This window comes from Chlorocebus sabaeus, chromosome 6 (assembly GCF_047675955.1).
Source record: "Chlorocebus sabaeus isolate Y175 chromosome 6, mChlSab1.0.hap1, whole genome shotgun sequence".
Taxonomy (NCBI): Eukaryota; Metazoa; Chordata; class Mammalia; order Primates; family Cercopithecidae; genus Chlorocebus; species Chlorocebus sabaeus.
This window is the reverse complement of record NC_132909.1, coordinates 11,064,081-11,084,934: the sequence shown is the minus strand read 5'-3', so window position 1 is coordinate 11,084,934 and position 20,854 is coordinate 11,064,081. Positions and strand designations below refer to the sequence as shown.

Genomic DNA, 20,854 nt, shown 5'->3' with positions numbered 1-20,854 from the left:
CTGCCTCGCTGGTTGTCCCTTCGCGGCGCGCGCACAGGGGCCGTTATCCCCCTGCAACGGTCCACGCGCCGCGCACGCGCAGTAGCGAGGGGGCGCGCGCGCGGGAGCGGCCGTCGCAGGAAGGAGGTGCCGCCGCTGCCGCCATTGCGAGTGAGGGAGGGAGGGAGGGAGTGAGCGAGGCTGGTCCGCCCTCCCCCTGGTTCCCGCCCCTCCCCCCTTCCCCTCCCCGCCCCCCGCCCCGAGGGAGAGCCGCGGCGCGGCGGCAGGAGGAGGTGGAGGAGGCGGAGGAGGGAACCCGCGAGGGAGGGTCCGCCCGGCCCCCCGCCGCCGGAGCCGCCGCCGCCGCCGCCGCCTCAGCCGCCGCTGGACTAGGAACAGGGGAACATGGCGCCGGGGCCCCCGTCGTTGCTGCCGGGATCCTGGAGGCCGGGGCCGCACTGAGGGCGCCCAGCTGGTGAGTGCGCGAGCTCACGGGCCCCGGGCGGCGAGGCCGGGCGCCGCCCCGCTGCGGGGTCCAGGGGGAGGCGGGGACGGCGGGGCCCGGAGCCCGCGAACAATGGAGGAGCTGGAGGGGGAGGGGAGGAGCGGCCCCCCCAGCTCCCCGGGCCCCGCCGTCCCCGTCGCTTCGCGCGTCGGCCCGGCCCGTGGGGCCTTTCTGCCCTTTGGACCTACCCCTGCCCGCCGCAGCCCTGCTGTCCCCGCCGCCGCCCCCACCCCCGACCAGTTGGGATCTCGGTGTCTGCCTCAGAGCCTCCCCGACTTCAGCCATCCGGCTCCCAATTCTGCGACCCCCTTCCCTCTTCCACCCCTCCATAATGCCCTTCGCTCCTCCCGGGCTCTGCAGTGCTCTTGGGACCCACCTTTTTCTCATTGAGCATTCTGCATCCCTTAATTGTGGCTCCCACTTTTGAGATCCGTGACCCTTCTGCCTCTTCTCGATTCTGCTCTCACCACCCTTCATATCTGTCCTCGGCCCCTTCTTTGACCTACCTGCTGTGCTATTATTCTTATCTCAGAATATGTTGTTCCCTGGGAGCTGTCCCTTTAGGACCTGCGGTTCCAACCCCTTGGAGATCCATCTGAGACCCCTGTTCAACCAGGCACTGCTGCCGCATATCTTCCCCTTGGACTTAATCCGGTTCCCTCGTGGGCCCTACTATCTGCATTTCTGTCTGCCCTCTCACAGAGCCTGCTGCACCCCGGGATGCCCCTCGGCTGGCCTTCTGACCCTTCCGTGCCCCAGTTCATTCCCCTGATCCCCTCGGACTTGGCTGCACCGTGCTTGCCTTTTCCCCTTCTCAGCTCTTGTTACTGTTTGCCATTCAGACCCTTTCCTCTCTTCCATACCTTTCTACCTCTCAGCTCTGCCCCTTGCCCGACCTCAGATCTTGCTGCGCTCCCCTCACCTGCTTGCTTCTGACTCTGCCTTCCCGGGAAGCAGCAGCCTCCCGCTTCTCTGACTCTGCAGGTCTCCCATTTCTGCTATTCACTCACTGATCTCTCCCTAACTCAGACTGCCTTCAGTTTCAGCCCCAGTGTTCTCTTGGAGGTTTCCTGTTTCCCCCCCCACCTCCTTTTTGGCACTTCTCTGAGCTTCTGCATGCATTTGCTACTCCTTTCTTTGGCCTGTCTCTCCTTCAGTTCTCTGCCTAAAAACTGCTTCCTGTCCCCTTTGCTCCAACTCCTCTCCTCCCCGTTTTAGCCCTTAGACATGCCCTTTAACGTCACTATACCTCTGATACCTCCCGGGCTGGTCACCCATCCCCTTCCCGTTGTGCATCTCACAGACCTGCCCCTAGATCCATTTTGTACCTGCACTTTCTCGTTTTTTTCAATTCTGCCCCATCCTCTATTTAGTGTTTCCCTCCCCAGCTCGGCTGCTTCGGAGCTGTCCACTTGCCCGCATATTTTTAGACCGGTTTTTAACTTCTGTATTGCCGTCCGCGCTTGGAGCGGTCGTTTAACACTGGGGTTCTTGTCACTGTGTCCCCTCTCTGTTCCCTCCCGAGTCTTAAGTTTTCCACATGACATTCTCTTCCCCCCACCATTTTGATTCTGCCCTCACCCTTCACTCTGCTTTATTTGCCCACCCTCCACTGCCCTGCCTCTTGTCTTCTTTTGGAGTTCTCACTCCCTCCAATTGTGACATTAAGATGTCTTCTTAATCATTCTTTCCTGTGTATCCCCCCCACCTTCCTCTTGGAGCTGCCTCAGTGCTGTGATAGATTCTCACTCCCCTTACTCACCTTTGATATCCCTCTCCCAATTCTGTTCCTCTTGGACTTGTTTCCTTCCTCACCTTTTTTTTTCCCTTTCCCCTTGTATCTTGGCAGGCTCCTTCTCTTCCCATTTAGTTCCTATCAGACCTGCTCATCGCAGCTCACCACCCGTGGCCCACCCATTCCCCATTGAGCACTTCCCCTTTCAGGCATGTCTTTCTCTGTTCTCCATCCCTCTGCTGCAGAGGCAAAGGGGCTGGATTGGGCCTTAGGCTCTCGGGCTCTGAGACTGCAGAATCTGTCTCTGTGCCCTAACCCTGAGGGTTCTATCCCCAGGGATCCTGAGAGATCTGGGTAAATAGGTGGGAGTTGGTTGATTGTTACTGCTCTGTGGAGTCTGGGAGTGTCTCCCCCATTTCTCCCACTTCCACTAGGTTAGTAGTGTGGAGGGAGGTAGATCTCTTTCCATTGCCCCATTTTCTTTTCTCTGCTGTTTGCTCTCCCCCTTCCGATTTCTGGGCTCTGCAGCTTTGTGTCCTTTGGAAAAGGGGATTGCAGATGCTCACAGATCTTTATTCTCTTTCTCACTTTCCCTCTTTCCTTCTCTGAGCGGTTGCATACAGTACCCTCTCTCCTATTCCACCTCTAAGCCAGCACCCCTAGGAGTGTGCTTTTTTTCCCCCCAGCTGACAAGTCATTTTGTTTTACCTCTAGCTGGGGAAATGCCAGTTCTCAGATTCTCCCGATCCCACTGGGGGTTAAGGCCACACTTGGACCTAGGGAAGCTACAGTCTTGCCTTCCCTAATGGCCTCTGGTTTGCAGTGTGACCTTGGGGGAGGGGATGGGGAAGGTGGGCTTATTTCTTTTTCACCTCTGCTCCAGGGAAGGCTCCAGCTTCCTGGTCTTCAAAATGGTGAGGGCTTGGGTTTGGAAAGCACTTTGCGGTTGTTTGTTGAAAGAGAGAGTGCCAAGTGTCATTCAGATTTCTGCCCTCTGGTATTGCAGGCTCTCCCTGCCACAGGAGCTGAGTGCCTCTGGGCAGATCCATGCTAGATTCTGGGGCTCATTGGTGTACAAGGGGTGTGTGGGTGGGCACTGACATTCCTTAAGCTTTTTGAGTGACCTGATTTGGTAGAGTTAGAAAAGGGTGCCAGGAACTGGTGGATGTGATTGGATTTTTAGTCGTATTATCTGAGAAATGCGTCTTAGCTACCATTCCTGAGCGATTTTCTTTAATGACTATATGGTTGGGCGACGGGGCGGATTTAGAAAGTTCATTCAGGGGTAAAGGTGGTTTTTACAGAAAATCTATCCAACCATTTTCCTTCCTTAACTTGGGAAAGGGGATCTTTTGCATGTTCTAGGTTTATTTATTTTATTTCTTAAGTAAATCAAAAGCCTGATTTTTTTTTTCCCTGCTGTGGCCCAGGGCAATTGTATATTAAAGTAGCCATCCAACTGTGAAGGAGCATTTACTGGAAGGACTTTCTTAACTGAGCTATGATCAAACTTTGTTTATTTTAGTACTTATTTAGAAATAATTCTGTGTGGACATATTTGAAATAAAAAACATTCACTGTCATCTACAGAGTTGGACCGTTCACTCATCAAATATTAGGGCATTTGTGTATGAGACAGTGAAGAGGGCTGATAGTAGATCTGTATGGCTCCTTGAACTTTTTAAAATTTTCTGACAGAATCTGGTAATTTTAATGATCTATGTATGGCATGGGTTTTCACCATTATTGACTTAAAGATTTTTTGATTCATTTCTGTTGGTGAATTTTTAGCCTTGTATATCATGATTAATTTCCTGAATTTATGTTAGAGTTTGTGTTACCCATGTTAGTATCAGTGGTTGTTTTGTTTTTTATTCTTAATATAGAAGTGACAGATAATTAAGAATAAAAACAACTGTGTATGCAGTACTGCTTAAATGTGTGTCCCAGAGTTTTAATATCATTGGCAGCATAAAAAGGTCCTGCATGCCAAAAGCCTAAGTTTACATAATAGGGAGAGAGGAAACACAGAATAAAGAGCTGATTTTTCTACCTACACTGCTAACCGATGTTCTTAAAGACTGTCAGATTTCTCTGAGGCCAGCAGAGGCCCCAACTCCAGCATTGACATTTGCTTTCATGATGAAATTGGGTGCTACAGAAATGTGAGGTGGTAGCCTTGGCCTTCTGGCACAGTTAATATGCCATTTGGAGTCGGGGGGGGCTGGAGCAGGAGATGGCGGTAGGCAACTGCTTTCGACGTAGTAACATGTTTTCAAGGGCTCTTGCCCTGCCTAGGAAATCTTTGTAAAGACTTTTAAAAACTAATCTGATCAAAGTTCCTCGTTTAAGTCATCTTGTTTTCAACTAACCTTTTTTTGGCCATCCCTCCCCCCTTTTATCTGCCCCCCATTTTCCTTGGCATGGTGAAGGTTGACGCATTTAGGACGGTGACAAATCAGAAAATACTCATTCTTCTTGATCCAGAAGAGAAGAAGTTGAAAGAAGTTGTCGGTGTGCAGATTCATGGGCAGATCCATGGACCTTGATGGTGACTTTTGGCAAAGGACACAGCCTGGGAGGGGTGGGGGCTGCACAGGTGACAGTAAACCATAGCCTGATAGATGTTTGGTGAGTCTGCATGTGAGGAGGTGAGGCATCAGGTCAATATAGTTGGAGATTGAAAAGGTTGGAGTGGCTGTTGGTCTCCGTCTAGTCTGGTCTGCTTCCCATCTTTGGTCCACTGTGGTCTCCTGAGAGGTGTTAGGCTGCTTGCAGGGTCTTCCTGTGATCTGCTATAACTATTGTCAGTCACCACCTGGCAGTCTAAACAATGTCTTGATTTACATAGTCATCGTGACTTTTTTTTTTTTTTTTTGAGACGGAGTTTCACTCTTGTTGCCCAGGCTGGAGTGCAATGACATGATCTCGGCTCACTGCAACCTCCGCCTCCCGGGTTCAAGCGATTCTCCTGCCTCAGCCTCTCAAGTAGCTGGGATTACAGGCATGCGCTGCCACACTAGGTTAATTTTTGTATTTTTAGTAGAGATGGGGTTTCATCGTGTTGGCCAGACTGGTCTTGAACTCCTGACTTCAAGTGATCCACCTGCCTTGGCCTCCCAAAGTGCTGGGATTACAGGCATGAGCCACCACGCCTGACCTGTTTTTCCCTTTTTTAAAAAAATCTTCTGTTATTCATCACGGCACTATCCATGATGTCCAGTTGGTAAGATTTCTTTTTCGTGATCTATAAAATGGCTAAAATTGAGATTCTTTGCATGAAGAGAGAAGGTGACTAGCAGAAATACCTCCTTTGACACCTTGCGTTCATTGGAACTCAGTGTGAAAGTCAGTGCCTGGTCTAGCCTCCTCATTTACAGATGGAGGAATGGAAGGCTGGCATAACGCATTGTGACAGGCTTCCTGCCACAGCAGAAAAGTACTGGACTTATATAAGGGCAGGGACCTGCCTTCTGATCTAGGCCTTGTCCTAATTAGTTGGGACCTTGAACAAATTGCTTTACCTCTCTGGGCTTCACCTTCCTAGTCTGAAGCCTGGTGTGCTGTCCAGGTCTGATTGTAGATTCTTGTTGTCCTGGGTCACTTACCAAGTTAGAGCTGGGGCTTAGGACTAAGCTCCTGTTGCTGCTCTTTGATTCCTCCCTCACCTGCCAATCCCCAACTGCCTGTCATCAAGTCCTATAACCTGGAGTTTGTGTAGGGGGCTCTTTCCCTGGGAGACGCAGTAAAATGAGCTGGATTACCCTTGTATACTTTTTCAGATATAAAATAAACACTGCGTGTTTTTCAACCATTCACATGGAAATTACTTTATAATTTAGGGGGATGGGATTATCCAGATTATATTAGCTACATAACTGAAACCATATATCTCTTTTAAAAACAATATGGAATTTTTCAAGCTGAGTCATTGTTGACCTAGGCTCTCAAACAGCAATGGTCTGAATAGCACTTGTATTCCTGGCATTAAGAAATGCAAACAAATAATTCATGTTCATCTTCCCGAAAGTTTCTTTCTATTTAACTTTTGATCCAATGCTTTATCAGGCTTCATCTATGAAGAATTCTTGAAGATAACTTTTGGCACCTGTCAATCTAATTTTCACTTATTTGCTTCTCTGATATTGAGAAATGCCATTAAGTTGATATATTAGCAGAGAACCAGATACTTTCAGCCATGAAGTATCATTACAGGAAAGTAATATTTATTTTAGTTGAAAATAGCCAGACTTGCCTATCTCTCTCATTTTCCTTTATTGAAACAAACATTTTCTTTTTATGCACTTTGCAGCAGTTGTGACTGTTGTATTATAGATCTGTAGGTATTTCCTGCCCCTTTTGCTCTCCTAATATCTCTGCATTCTTACTTGGATGATGTCCTCGTCCTGGCCACTGTAGTAAATTGGTAATTGAATTTGAACAATTGAGAGGCAACTTCCTATGATGTAAAGAATGTTGAAGAAACCTGGGTTCTAGCCCTAGCCCTGCCATTTACTAGCCGTGTAACTAGCCAAATCATTTTCATTTCTGTGGACTACAGTTCCTTCATTTGAAAAATGAGGGGATTATACTAGTTAGTTCCCATTCTGCCTTATGTTGTGGCTAATAGTAGATTGTCATCTCTCTCTAGATAGATAGTAAACTCCTGAGGATGAGGAGCCTCTTACATTATCTTTGATTTCCCACCACACCTAGCAGAATACTTTGTACTTGGTAGGCCCCCATTGCATCCATGTTGATAGAAGATAAAACAGGTGCTAGAGTCTTTTTTTTTTTTTTTTTAGATGTTTGTACCAACTGTAATGGCCATTTGCAGACTTTAAATGCTTAGAGGGCCTGCTGTCCTGGTCAGCTTTTTTTTTCTTTCTTTCTTTCTTTTTTTTTTTTTTGAGACGGACTCTTGCTCTGTCGCCCAGTCTGGAGTGCAGTGGCGAGATCTCCGCTCACTGCAACCTCCGCCTCCTGAATTCCAGCTATTCTCACGCCTCAACCTCCCGAGTGGCTGGGATTACAGGCACACGCCAACCATGCCCATCTCATTTTTATATTTTTAGTAGAGATGGGGTTTTGCCACATTGGCCAGCCTGGTCTTGAACTCCTGACCTCAGGTGAGCCACCCGCCTTGGCATCCCAAAGTGCTGGGATGACAGACGTGAGCCACCGCGCCTGGCCCTGGCCCAGGATACTTTAATCTGCATACTTGCTGTATTATAAATTTCTTGATCATGGTGACACAGTTAATAAGTAGTAAGGCAGTGTTAAGAATCCAGATCTGTCTCATTTCAAAATGTGTGTTTATTTTATTAGGCTACGTTGCCTCTCTGGGCGTATAATAATTAGCATAGTTCATCACCTTAAGGAATTTATAGTCAGTTGTAAACAATTAACCATATAGGGTGAAGAGAAGTAAATGTTGAATAGACTATTCTGATTAGTATCTGGCTTCTTGGGACATAATCCTGTATTAATAGTCTTGAAGACTTTCATATTCAGAGATTTGAGCACACAGTAGGTTCCGTATCACAGTATTTTGAAAAGAATCTACACCACAAGTACCAGCTTGCCTTTTTAGCCAGCATATTTGGAAAAGTTGAGCATTTTATTTCTGACCTGGATTCAAACACAGGTGTAACAAAACTGTAAGTAAACTAGTCTAACAGGAAGAAGGTAGAGATGTTTGGTCATGTAATAACTCCTTAAATCTACATTTTTTTCAGCAAGTAGAAAAGTATTTGGGTAGCTACAAATTGAGATATTTTCTTTAGGTAGGCAACTAAAAATATATGTATAGAATATATACAACTACAATTTGTCAATTTACAATTAAAAATTTAAAAAGATACAGATAGAAATACATCTTTCCTCTTGAGTTATTTATGTGGAGCTCACTATGATACTCTTTTTTTTTTTTTTTCTCGCGACGTAGTCTTCTTCTGTCACTCAGGCTGGAGCACAGTGGTGCGGTCTCAGCTCACTGCAACCTTCACCTCCCAGGTTCAAGTGATTCTCCTGCTTCAGCCTCCCAAGTAGCTGGGATTACAGGCGCTCACCACCTTGCCTGGCTAGTTTTTTGTATTTTTAGTAGAGATGGGGTTTCACCATGTTGGCCAGGCTGGTCTTGAACTCCTGACCTCAGGTGATCCTTATGCTTCGGCCTCCCAAAGTGCTGGGATTACAGGCCTGAGCCTCCCCATAGGGCCATAATACTTTATTTAGTAACTTTTTGCATTTAAGAAAATGTTAGTCTAAAAGTATGCTGGTTAGTTACAGCTAATAGCCTCCTGAGGTGTATATATATAGTTGGCCAGGCGTGGTGGCTCACACCTATAATCCCAGCACTTTGGGAGGCCAAGGTGGGCAGATCACCTAAACACCTAGCCCCCAGAGGTGAAGGCTGCAATGAGCCACGATCACGCCACTCCAGTCCTGCCTAGGTGATGAAGTGAGACCTTGTCTCAGAAAAAAAAAAAAAAAATTATATGTGTGTGTGTGTATGTGTGTGTATATGTATTTGCATTGTGTGTTTGTGTATGTATATAGTTGCATTGTACTTTTTCCTCATTTTCATTTAAAAGAAAGGTCAAAACTGTGGCTTTATCTTTTGCAGCCTGCACTACTTAGGAATGAGACAAAGGAAAATGATTACCATTAATTGCCATGGGCAATTAAAAAGAGTTCTTTGTTCGGTAACAAATTGATTGTGTACAAATGAAAGTCAGCACTGCGTTAATACAAGATTATTAGATTCTTGAAATCTGCATCTTCTGCTAGAGTAGCTTTCACTTCAAGGGAATTATTTCACTGGGAATAGCTTACCTAAATGATAGGTGATAAAACGTATCACTAGATCTTTATTTTTCAGAAATGCCTATTAACGTTGTAGGTAGAGGCTGGTGGATGCTGTTTTTATAGTAACCTTTTTAATGGCCTGAAATCATTGTGTATGTTTTTTAATGCTGCCAGCGTATAAGAAATTTCTTCCTCTGATTGCTCAGTCATTTGAGGAATGTAGATAAAACCTTTGATAAATGAGGAAAAAGAGAAGACTCCTGACTGCTGTGGAGTGGGTCTTGGCTGTTGGCATGTACCTAGTAGTAGCCACTCAGTAACCACAAAGGCTTAAAAAATGGCAGCCTTAGCTAAAGTTGTTATGATTTGATGTTATGTATATACAAGGTGTATATATTTTCTTGTGTACAAATCCCCTTTTAAGTTTTTTTCTTAAAAAATTAAAGTATAATCTACATGTAGAAAAGTAAATAAATCTTAAGTGTCCATTTCTGAATTTTTTGTATGTTGTACAAGCCCCTTTTTCCTATGATGGGGCATGATTCCCTTTTCTACATAGTTCTTACTGAGCTGGAAATTATTTGAGAGTCTAGTCTATATAAGGCACTTCAATTATTACTTTAATATACAAATGTGAACATGTAGGATGTTTCTAACTTTGCCTATCTGGGCAGGGTCAAATACCTGATAAAGAATGGGATAACGGTGATTTCATTGTATAAATTATCACAAGTGTGAAAGCATTCCTTTAACAGATCTTTTCTACTCGTGTTGTAATTTCAGATTATTTTGGTCTCTGTTTGCAGAAATTAAAAGAAAAGAGATAGTGGTCGATGCTGATGAGAGTGAAATGGAACTGATACTGAAATTACTATCAGGCCTGCAAACTAGTGTGAACTTTCAGGAAAGTAGTTTAGCAATGTTTTATTTGTTTGTTTTTTGAGATGGAGTCTTGCTGTGTCACCCAGGCTAGAGTGCAGTGGCATGATCTCGGCTCACTGAGAGCTCTGCCTCCCGGGTTCAAGCAATTCTCCTGCCTCAGCCTCCCCATTAACTGGGATTACAGGCGTGTGCCACCATGCCTGGCTAATTTTTGTACTTTTAGTAGAGATGGGGTTTTGCCATGTTGGCCAGGCTGGTCTTAAACTCCTGACATCATGTGATCTACTTGCCTTGGCCTCCCCAAGTGCTGGGATTACAGGCGTGAGCCACCGCACTCGGCCTGTTTTTCTTGTTGTTGTTGTTTGTTTGTTTTTTTTTTCCAAGAGAGAGTTTTGCTCTGTTGCTCAGGCTGGAGTGCAGTGGTGTAATCTTGGCTCACTGCAACCTCCGCCTCCCGGGTTCAAGGGATTCTCTTGCCTCAGCCTCCCAAGTAGCTGGGATTACAGGTACCCACCACCATGCCTAGCTAATTTTTGTGATATATTTATGTGTGTGTGTATATATATATATTTTGTTGTTGTTGTTGTTTTGAGTAGGTACGAGGTTTCACCATATTGGCCAGGGTGTTCTCGAATTCCTGACCTCAAGTGATCTGCCCACCTCGGCCTCCCAGAGTGCTGGGATAACAGGCGTGAGCTACCATGCCCGTCCAGCAATGTTTTAAGAAACATACAATCCTTGATCTACTTGTAAGAATCTATAGGGCCGGGTGCGGTGGCTCATGCCTGTAATCCCAGCACTTGGGGAGGCCTAAGTGGGCGGATCTCTTGAGGTCAGGAGTTCGAGACCAGCCTGGCCATCATGGTGAAACCCCATCTCTACTGAAAATACAAAAAATTAGCCGGGCATGGTGGCGGGTGCCTGTAATCTCAGCTACTCGGGAGGCTGAGGCAGGAGAATCGCTTGAACCCAGAAGACAGAGGTTGCGTTGAGTGGAGATTACACCATTGCACTCTAGCGTGGGTGGCAGAGTGAGACTCTGTCTCACAGAAAAAAAAAAAAAGAATCTATAGGGACCGACAAATAGAGATGTGAATCAAGATTGTATACAAAAGAAATGTTAACTATGTTAACTATATGGATGTTTATAAATTAACAAAAAAAAATCTAAATGTTTTAACCTTAGGGGAATGGTTTGCTTTATGGAAAGGTTATGGAGTCATTAAAAAAGTATGTTTTTGAGAATATTTGACATGGGAAAGTGCACACAAAATAAAATTAAATGTGGGAAAAAATAGAATATAGAACTATAAACAGCATGAGTCTAGTTATTTTAAAATATATATATGAAAAAGTGGAAGAAATATGCTGAAGTATTACTAGTTAACTCTGTGTTGTAGGATTATGGGTGATTAAAACTTTTTTTTGAATTTTCCCAAGCTTTCCACAATGATTTTACTATTTCTGATTCAGGGAAAACAAGATTAAACAAGTTTTTTTTTGTAGTGTGGTTGTCTTGTGTTTGGCTTTTCTTATAAACATATGAAGGAAAAATTGAGCCAAAAAGCAATAAATTAGCCATGGTAAGATCTGTTGGACTCTAGTATCTTCGAAGGTAAGACATTCACCCTTTCTTAGAGAATAATCAAATTAATTACTAATAATGTTACCAAATAATAACAGTGACCTGTTTATTACATACCAGAAGACTACGAAACGTTATCTTATATCCTCCTCACAATAACCCTCTGGGGTAGGTGGTATCCTCACCTTCTAGATGAGGAACCGAGGTTCCAGAGAGGGGACTTGCCCAAGGCCACATGGCTAGTAGGTCCCCAAAGCAGTCTGGCCCAGAGTCTCTGCTCCCTACTGCCTTCTCTGGCCGACTTTACAGTTTCCAGAATGCTTTTTTTACACACTTTCCAGAAAGTCTGGAAAGGACTTTACACTTTCCAGAATGGTTTTGCCCAGTGTGATCTCAGCCCAGAGATGAAGATAATTCAGATCTATTCCATGGTGGATAGAGCTGAACCCTTGGTTATCTTTAAACAAGGTTCTCTTCTAATCCCTGAAGTGTGCTTGTTTTAAGAGAAGAGAGCAGGGCCGGGCGCAGTGGCTCACGCCTATAATCCCGGCACTTTGGGAGGCCAAGGTGGGCGGATCACGAGGTCAGGAGATCGAGACCATTCTCGATCGATAATACGATGAAACCCCCTCTCTACTAAAAGTATTCTCGTGAAAATATGAAAAAATTGGCTGGGCATGGTGGCAGGCGCCTTTAGTCCCAGCTACTCGGGAGGCTGAGGCAGGAGAATGGCGTGAACCCGGGAGGCGGAGCTTGCAGTGAGTGGAGATCGCGCCACTGCACTCCAGCCTGGGTGACAGAGCGAGACTCCGTCTCAAAAAAAAGCAGGCTGGGCACGGTGGCTCACACCTGTAATCCTAGCACTTTGGGGGGCCGAGGTGGGCGGATCATTTGAGGAGTTCAAAACTGCCCTAGCCAACGTGGTGAAACCCTCTCTCTACTAAAAATACAAAAAAAAAAATTAGCCAGGCTTGGTGGCGGGCACCTGTAATCCTGCTACTTGGGAGGCTGAGGCAGGAGAATTGCTTGAACCCAGGAGGTGGAGGTTGCAGTGAGCTGAGATCGTGCCACTGCACTCCAGCCTGGCTGACAGAGTGAGACTCCATCTCAAAAAAAAAAAAAGCCATTGGTCAAAGTCGGGAATGGCTATAAAATTAGTTATGTGTTCCCTTTTATGCACCAAAAACATTTTAATAGGCTGGCATGCAATGGCACAATCTTGGCTCATTGTAACCTCCACCTCCCGGGTACACGTGATTCTCTGGCCTCAGCCTCCTGAGTAGCTGGGATTACAGGCACGCACCACCACGCTGGGCTGATTTTGTATTTTTAGTAGAGACAGAGTTTTTCCGTTTCGTGAGGCTGGTCTCAAACTCCTGACCTCAGGTGATCCGCCCGCTTCAGACTCCCAAGTGCTGGAATTACAGGCGTGAGCCACCTTGCCCGGCTAAGCTAAGCTATTAAATTTTTTTTTCCCAGAGTCCTATTTTGAAGTCCTGTCTTTAATTAATTTTATTTAAATAATTTAGCAAAAGTATTAAGCAGAAGAGGGAACAAACTAGTTCTTTGTAGTTCAGAGGATAGAGGTAGAGGTATGGGTATCTACAAGGTTTACAGTGCACAAAACATGCCTCCTCCTCTCTCGGAGAATTTATATGCCGTTTATAAAACAAAAGCAATTCTTCCTTTACAGGTAACACAAGGAACACCCTGTTTCTTTAGCAGAATGTAAAAAATTTAGAAGGCCAGTGGCCTAATTATTTTTCCTTGATCTTATCTTAAAGAATTATGTGTGACTAAGCATTTCAATGCAAGAATGCATTGACTAGGAAGACCGATTTCATCTTATTATGAGAAAGAACTTTTTTTTTTTTTTTTTTGAGACGGAGTCTCGCTCTGTCACCCAGGCTGGAGTGCAGTGGCCGGATCTCAGCTCACTGCAAGCTCCGCCTGCCGGGTTTACGCCATTCTCCTGCCTCAGCCTCCTGAGTAGCTGGGACAACAGGCGCCCGCCACCTCGCCCGGCTAGTTTTTTGCATTTTTCTTTTTGGTAGAGACGGGGTTTCACCATGTTAGCCAGGATGGTCTCGATCTCCTGACCTCGTGATCCGCCCATCTTGGCCTCCCAAAGTGCTGGGATTACAGGCTTGAGCCACCGCGCCCGGCCGAGAAAGAACTTTTAAAGAAAGTGATCCAAGCTCGTGTTTTATGTTTTGTCTTTTTTTTTCGAGTCGGAGTCTTGCTCTGTTGCCCAGACTGGAGTGCAATGTTGCAATCTTTGGCTTACTGCAACTTCCGCCTCCTGGCTTCCAGCAATTCTCCTGCCTCAGCCTCCTGAGTAGCTGGGATTATAGGCACACGCCACCACACCCGGCCAATTTTTGCATTTTTAGTAGAGATGGGATTTCACCATGTTGGTCAGGCTGGTCTCGAACTCCTGACCTCTTGATCCACCTGCCTGGGCCTCCCAAAGTGCTGGAATTCCAGGCATGAGCCACCGCGCCTGGTCTCGTTTTGTCTTAAATAAACAATAATTTTAAAGTTTACCCCATTTGGTTTTATTGTTGTTTTTATTTAACAAGACGTCTACACATATATCTATTAAATGGTTATTTACTGATCATTCTTTCTGTTGTTGGGGAGAGTAACAGATCTTCAATTCAAGGAGGTTGGTGTTCAGGCATCAGGAAGAAATTGCAAAATAAAGCATTTTGGATGCTCTGTGAGATTTTTGTCTTTTGTTCCTCCATTTGTTCTGTGACATCACCTAGAACATGACCTGACAGGTCAGTAGGAGCTCAGTCTTCGTTGAATAAAGGTATGAGTTTCTGAATGAGAGAACCCTGGAATAGATGAAGTTTGTCGCCTTTCAGTCTTCAGATTCTTGGGATTCCTCAAGCCAGGTAGAGGAAAGAAACTTACCTATTGTTAGTTTTCATTTGCATCTTACCAACTTTGTGACTTAGGACAAGTCATTTATTCTTATTCTGAGTTCTCTTGTCTATAAAATGGGCTTAAATACCTATTTTGCTTGCCACGGTCTTTTTATTTTTATTTTTTGAGAACTAAATGCCGAGAGTAAACATAACGCTGAAGTTGGTAACCTTTGATTTTGCTGGAAGAATGAAAGAGAGCAATTAGGTAATTAAAATGTTCAGGTAAGTGAGCATGTGAGAGTGCTGCAAAGACGGCATGATGAAATTTTGGATCAGTGGAGCAGCACATGCTATTGATTTGTTATCTCTTGGTCTTTGTACAACTTGTAATTTGCCCCCAGGTAGCAGATAGTTTGAAGGTCTTATCAGAAAGTGTGTCATACACCTAAATGTTAACACCAGGTCATAGGCCAAACAGCAGTTGTCCACATTTGTTAAGGCCTCCGTTACTCTTTTTCTCATCATGACACATGGCTTAGATTTGAGTCCCAGTCCCACCTCTTACCTGCTCTGCACCCTCCGACAAGGCCCCTTAAACTCTTGGTACCTTAGGCACGTCGTCTATTAAAAAGGAGAATATGGTAGTGTTTACTCATAGGGTAACTGTGCTAGTTAATATGCTTACTATGTGTCATTATTAGTGCTGCCCTACCTGGACCTGGCTTTTCTTTTTATTTTTAATTTTTTTTTTTTTTTTTGAGACAGGATCTCACCCATGCTCCATGGAGTACAGTGGCATTATCACACCTTACTGCAGCCTTACCTCACAGGCTCAATCATCTTGCTTCAGCCTCTGAGTAGCTGGGACAACAGGTGTATGCATGCCACCAAGCCCAGCTAATTTTTTTTAAATTTGTTGTTGTTGTTGTTGTTTTCTTTTGAGATGGAGTCTCACTCTGTTGCCCAGGCTGGAGTATAGTGGCGCAATCTCGGCTCACTGCAACCTCTGCCTCCCGGTTTAAGTGATTCTCCTGCCTCAGCCTCCCATATAGCTGGGACTACAGGCACCCACCACCACACCTGGCTAATGTTTGTATTTTTGCTAGAGACGGGGTTTCACCATATTGGCCAGGCTGGTCTCGAACTCCTGACCGTGATTCTCCCGCCTCAGCCTCCCAAAGTGCTAGGATTACAGGCGTGAGCCTCCGTGCCCAGCCTAAATGTTTTTATTTTTCACAGAGGCATGGACTTGCTGTATTGCCCAAGCTGGTCTTGAACTCTAGACTCAAGCCTCCCTTTTCAGCCTCCCAAAGTGCTGGGATTACAGGTGTGAGCACTTGGCCGGACTTGGCTTTAAGAGACCAGCTAAAGAATATAGTGGTAGGAAAATAAATATAGGCATAACTCAGAGATAGTGTGGGATTAGGTCCAGACTACTGCAATAAAGCATATATGACAATAAAGCCAGTCACATATTTTTTGGTTTCCCAGTGCATATAAAAGTTATATTTTGGTCAAGCGCAGTGGCTCATGACTGTAATCCCAGCACTTTGGGAGGCTGAAGTAAGTGGATCACCTGAGGTCGGGAGTTTGAGACCAGCCTGACCAACATGGAGGAACTCCATTTCTACTAAACATACAAAATTAGCCAGGCGTGGTGGCGTGCGCCTGTAATCCCAGCCACTCAGGAGGCTGAGGCAGGAGAATCACTTAAAACCAGGAGGCAGAGGTTGCGATGAGCCGAGATCATGCCATTGCACTCCAGCCTGGGCAACGAGCAAAACTCTGTCTCAGAAAAAAGAAAGTTATGTTTTGGCCAGGTGCGGTGGGTTATGCGCGTAATCCCAGCACTTTGGGAGGCGGAGGTGAGTTGATAACTTAAGGTCAGGAGTTCAAGACCAGCCTGGCCAAAGTGGTGAAACCCCGCCTCTACTAAAAATACAAAAATTAGCCAGGCATAGTGGTGGGCACTTGTAAACCCAGCTACTTGGGAGACTGAGGCAGGAGAATTGCTTGAACCTGGGGGGCGGAGGTTGCAGTGAGCCGTGATTGTCCCATTGCACTCCAGCCTGGACGACAAGAGCAAGACTGTCTCAAAAAGTAATAATAAAAAAAATTAAGAAATAAAAGTTATCTTTACGCCATACTGTAGTCTAAGTGTGCAGTAGCATTATGTCTTTAAAAAGGTATATAAATTTTAAAATACCTTTTTAAAAAATTTAAATATTTTATCAATTAATTTTTTTGTGTTGGGGGCGGACAGAGTTTTGCTCTTGTTGCCCAGGCTGGAGTTTAGTGGCGTGATCTCAGCTTATTGCAACCTCTGCCTCTCGGGTTAAGGCAATTCTCCTGCCTCAGCCTCCCAAGTAGCTGGGATTACAGGCACCTGTCACCATGCCTGGCTAATTTTTTGAATTTTTAGTTAAGATGGAGTTTCATCATGTTGGCCAAGCTGGTCTCGAATTCCTGACCTCAGGTGATCTACCCGCCTTGGCCTCCCAAAGTGCTGGGATTACAGGCGTGAGCCACCGTTCCCGGCTTAAATTTTTTTATTTTTTATGTTTATTTTTTTGAGACAGTCTTCTTTTGTTATCCAGGCTAGAGAGTGCAGTGGTGCTCACTGCAGCTTCCACTTCCCAGATTTAAGCAATTCTCTCAGCATCCTGAGTAGCTGGAACTACAAATGTGCACCACCACACCTGGCTAAATTTTTTGTAGTTTTAGTAAAAATGGGGTTTCTGCACATTGACCAGGCTGGTCTCAACTCCTGGCCTCAAGTGATCTACCCATCTCGGCTTCCCAAAGTGCTGGGATTACAGGTATCAGCCATCGCGCCTGGCCTAATATTTATTTTATTTTTTTTGAGACAGACTCTCACTCTGTCACCCAGGCTGACATGCAGTGGTGCAGTCTTGGCTCACTGCAACATCTGCCTCTCGGGTTCAAGCAATTCTTGTGCCTCAGCCTCTGGAGTAGCTGGGTCTAGAGATGCGCACACCACCATGCTTGGCTAATGTTTGTATTTTTCGTAGACATGGGGTTTCGCCATGTTGGCCAGGGTGATCTCAAACTCCTAGCCTCAAGTGATCTGCCCACCTCGGCCTCCCCAAGTGCTGGGTTGATAGGCAGGAGCCACGGTGCCCAGCTCCCCCAACTTCCTTTGTTGTTGTTGTTGTTTTTGAGATATCTCATTCTGTTGCCCAGCCTGGAGTGCAGTGGTGTGGTCACAGCTTACTGCAGCCTCAACCTCCTGGGCTCAAGTGATTCCTTGGCCTCAGCCTCCTGTAAAAATACGTTATTGCTTAAAAAATGCTAGTGATCATCTGAGCCTTTGGTGAGTCATAACCTTTTTGCTAGTGGAGGGTCCTGCCTTGATGCTGATGGCTTCTGACTCATCAGGGTGGTGGTTACTGAAGGTTGGGCTGGCTGTGGCAGTTTGTTAAAATAAGGCAACAGTGAAGTTTGCCACATTCATTGAGTCTTCCTTTCATGAAAGATTTCTTTGATAGCATTTTATCCACAGTAGAAATTCTTTCAAAATTAGAGTCAATCTTCTGAAACCCTGCTGCTACTTTATCAGCTAAGCTATGTAATACTCTGAATCCTTGGTGTCATTTCTACAGTGTTCACAGCATCCTCACCAGGAGTAGATTCCATCTTAAAAAATTGCTGGGCAGGCCAGGCATGGTGGTTCATGCCAGTAATCCCAGCTCTTTGGAAGACCGAGGTGACCTCATCTGAGGTCAGGAGTTGGAGACCAGCCTGGCCAACATGGAGAAACCCTGTCTCTACTAAAAATACAAAAATGGCCAGGTGCGGTGGCTCACACCTGTAATCCCAGCACTTTGGGAGGCCAAGACAGGCTGATCATAAGTTAAGGAGATAGAGACCTTCCTGGCTAACATGGTGAAACCCTATCTCTACTAAAAATACAAAAATTAGCCAGGTGTGGTGGCACGTACCTGTAATCCCAGGTACTCAGGAGGCTGAGGCAGAAGAATCAGTTGAACCCAGGAGGAAGAGGTTGCAGTGAGCCGAGATCATGCCACTGCACTCCATCCAGGACAACAGAGTGAGACTCCATCTCAAAATAAATACATAAATAAAAATACAAAAATTAGCCATGCATGGTGGTGAGCACCTGTAGTCCTAGCTACTCAGGAGGCTGAGGCAGGAGAATCGCTTGAACCCAGGAGGCGGAGGTTGCAATAAGCTGAGATTGCACTATTGCACTCCAGCCTGGGTGGCCGAACTAGACTCTGTCTCAAAAATCATCATCATCATCATCATTATCATCATCGCTGGGCGCAGTGGCCAACCCCCAGCACTTTGGGAGGCCGAGGCGGATGGATCACTTGAGGCCAGGAGTTAGGGACCAGCCTGATCAACATGGTAAAACTCCATCTCTACTAATATGCAAATTAGCCAGGCACGGTGGTATATGCCTGTAATCCCAGCTACTTGGGAGGCTGAGGCATGAGAATTGCTTGAAACCTGGAGGCGGAGGTTGCAGTGAGCTGAGATTGCGCCACTTCACTCCAGTCTGGGCGATGGGGCAAGACACTGTCTCAAAAAAAAAAAAAAAAATTTACTTTCTTTGCTCACCAATAAGAAGCAATTCCTGGCTGGGCGTGTGGCTCACGCCTGTAATCCCAGCGCTTTGAGAGGCTGAGGCGGGCGGGTCACCTGAAGTCAGGAGTTTGAGACCAGCATGGCTAACATGGAAACCCCCTGTCTACTAAAAATACAAAATTAGCCAAGCATGGTGGTGCACGCCTGTAATCCCAGCTACTCAGGAGGCTGAAGCAGGAGAATCACTTGAACCTGGGAGGCAGAAGTTGCAGTGAACTGAGATCGCGCCATTGTACTCCAGCCTGGGCAACATGAGTGAAACTCCATCTCAAAAAAAAGTAATTCCTCCTCTATTCAGATTTTATTATGAGATTGCAACAATTCTGTCACATCTTCAAACTCCATTTCTAATTGTAGTTCTCTTTCTACCACATCTGTGGTGACTTCATTCAATGAAGTCTTGAACTTCTCAAAGCTGTCTGTGAGGGTTAGAATCAACTTCTTCCAAATTCCTGTTCATGTTGATATTGTGACCTCTCTCATGACTCACGAATCTTCTTTTTATTTTTATTTTTTTTTAAGAGATGAGGTCTTGCTCTGTCACCCAGGGTGGAATGCAGTGGTGTGATCATAGCTTACTGCAACTTTGAACTTCTGGGCTCAAGGGATGCTGTCTCAGCCTACCGAGTACCTGAGACTACAGGCATATGCTGCCATGCTGGACTAATTTTTTTTTTTTTTTTTTTTTTTTTAAAGATGGGGTCTTGCTACATTGCCTGGGTTGGTCTTGAACTCCTGGCCTAAAGGGATCCTCCTGCCTCAGCCTCTCAAATGGATGTTCCTTTTTTTTTTTTTTTGAGATGGAGTCTCACTCTGTCACTTGGGCTGGAGTGCAGTGGCGCTATCTCAGCTCACCACAATCTCTGCCTCCCGGGTCCAAGCAGTTCTCTGGCCTCAGCCTCCCAAGTAGCTGGGATTACAGGTGCATGCTACCATGCCCGGCTAATTTTTGTTTTTTGAGTGGTGATGGGGTTTCACCATGTTGGCCGGGGCTGGTCTTGAACTCCTGACCTCGTGATCCACCCACCCTGGCCTCCCAAAGTGCTGGGATTACAGGCATGAGCCACCGTGCCTGGCTCAAGTGGATGTTCTTAATGGGATCATGGGATCTAGAATGGTGAATCCTTTTCAGAAGGTGGACTTTACCCAGATCCATCAAAGGAATGACTATGGCAGTGTTGCCTTATGAAATGTGTTTCTTAGGTAATAAGACTTGAAAGTCGGAATTACTCCTGGATCCATGGGCTGCAGAAAGGATGTTGTGTTAGCAGGCAAGAAAACAACATTAGTCTTGTACATCTCCGTCAGAGCTTTTGGATGACTGGGTGCCTTGTCAATGAGGAGTAATATTTTGAGAAGAATCTTTTTTTGCAAGCAGTAGGTCTCAATGGTGGGCTTAAAATATTCAGTAAACTGTGCTGTAAACAGATGTACTGTCATCCAAGCTTCGTTCCATTTATAGAGCACAGGTAGAATACAGTTAGCATGATTCCTAAGGCCTGTAGGATTTTCCGAATAGTAAGTAAGCATTGACTTCAATTTAAAAAGTTACTAGCTACGTTTGTCCCTAACAAGGGTCAGCCTGTCCTTTGAAGCTTTGAAGCCAGCCATTGACTTCTCTCTAGCTCTGGAAGTCCTAGATGGTATCTTTTTCCAACATAAGGCTGTTTTGTCTACAGTAGCCACCTTCATCAAGGTGAGCTAGGTCGTCTAGATGACTTGCTGCAGCTTCTCCATCAGCACTTGCTGCTTCATCTTGCACATTTATGTTATGGAGGTGGCTACTTTCCTTAAACCTTGTTAACCAGTCTGCCAGCTTCCAACTTCTCTTCTGCAGCTTCCTCATCTCT

General features: G+C 45.6%; 1 protein-coding gene across 1 annotated transcript in view; it reads left to right on the top strand.

Annotated features, from left to right (window-relative positions):
• The first annotated feature begins 228 nt into the window (after nucleotides 1–228).
• Nucleotides 229–20,854, top strand: part of ARHGAP35 (Rho GTPase activating protein 35) — a 146,825-nt gene continuing 126,199 nt past the window's right edge. Inside the window, exon 1 of the mRNA XM_007997319.3 lies at nucleotides 229–454. The gene's annotated coding sequence lies outside the window, so the exon portion shown is untranslated. The remainder of the gene's footprint in view (nucleotides 455–20,854) is intronic.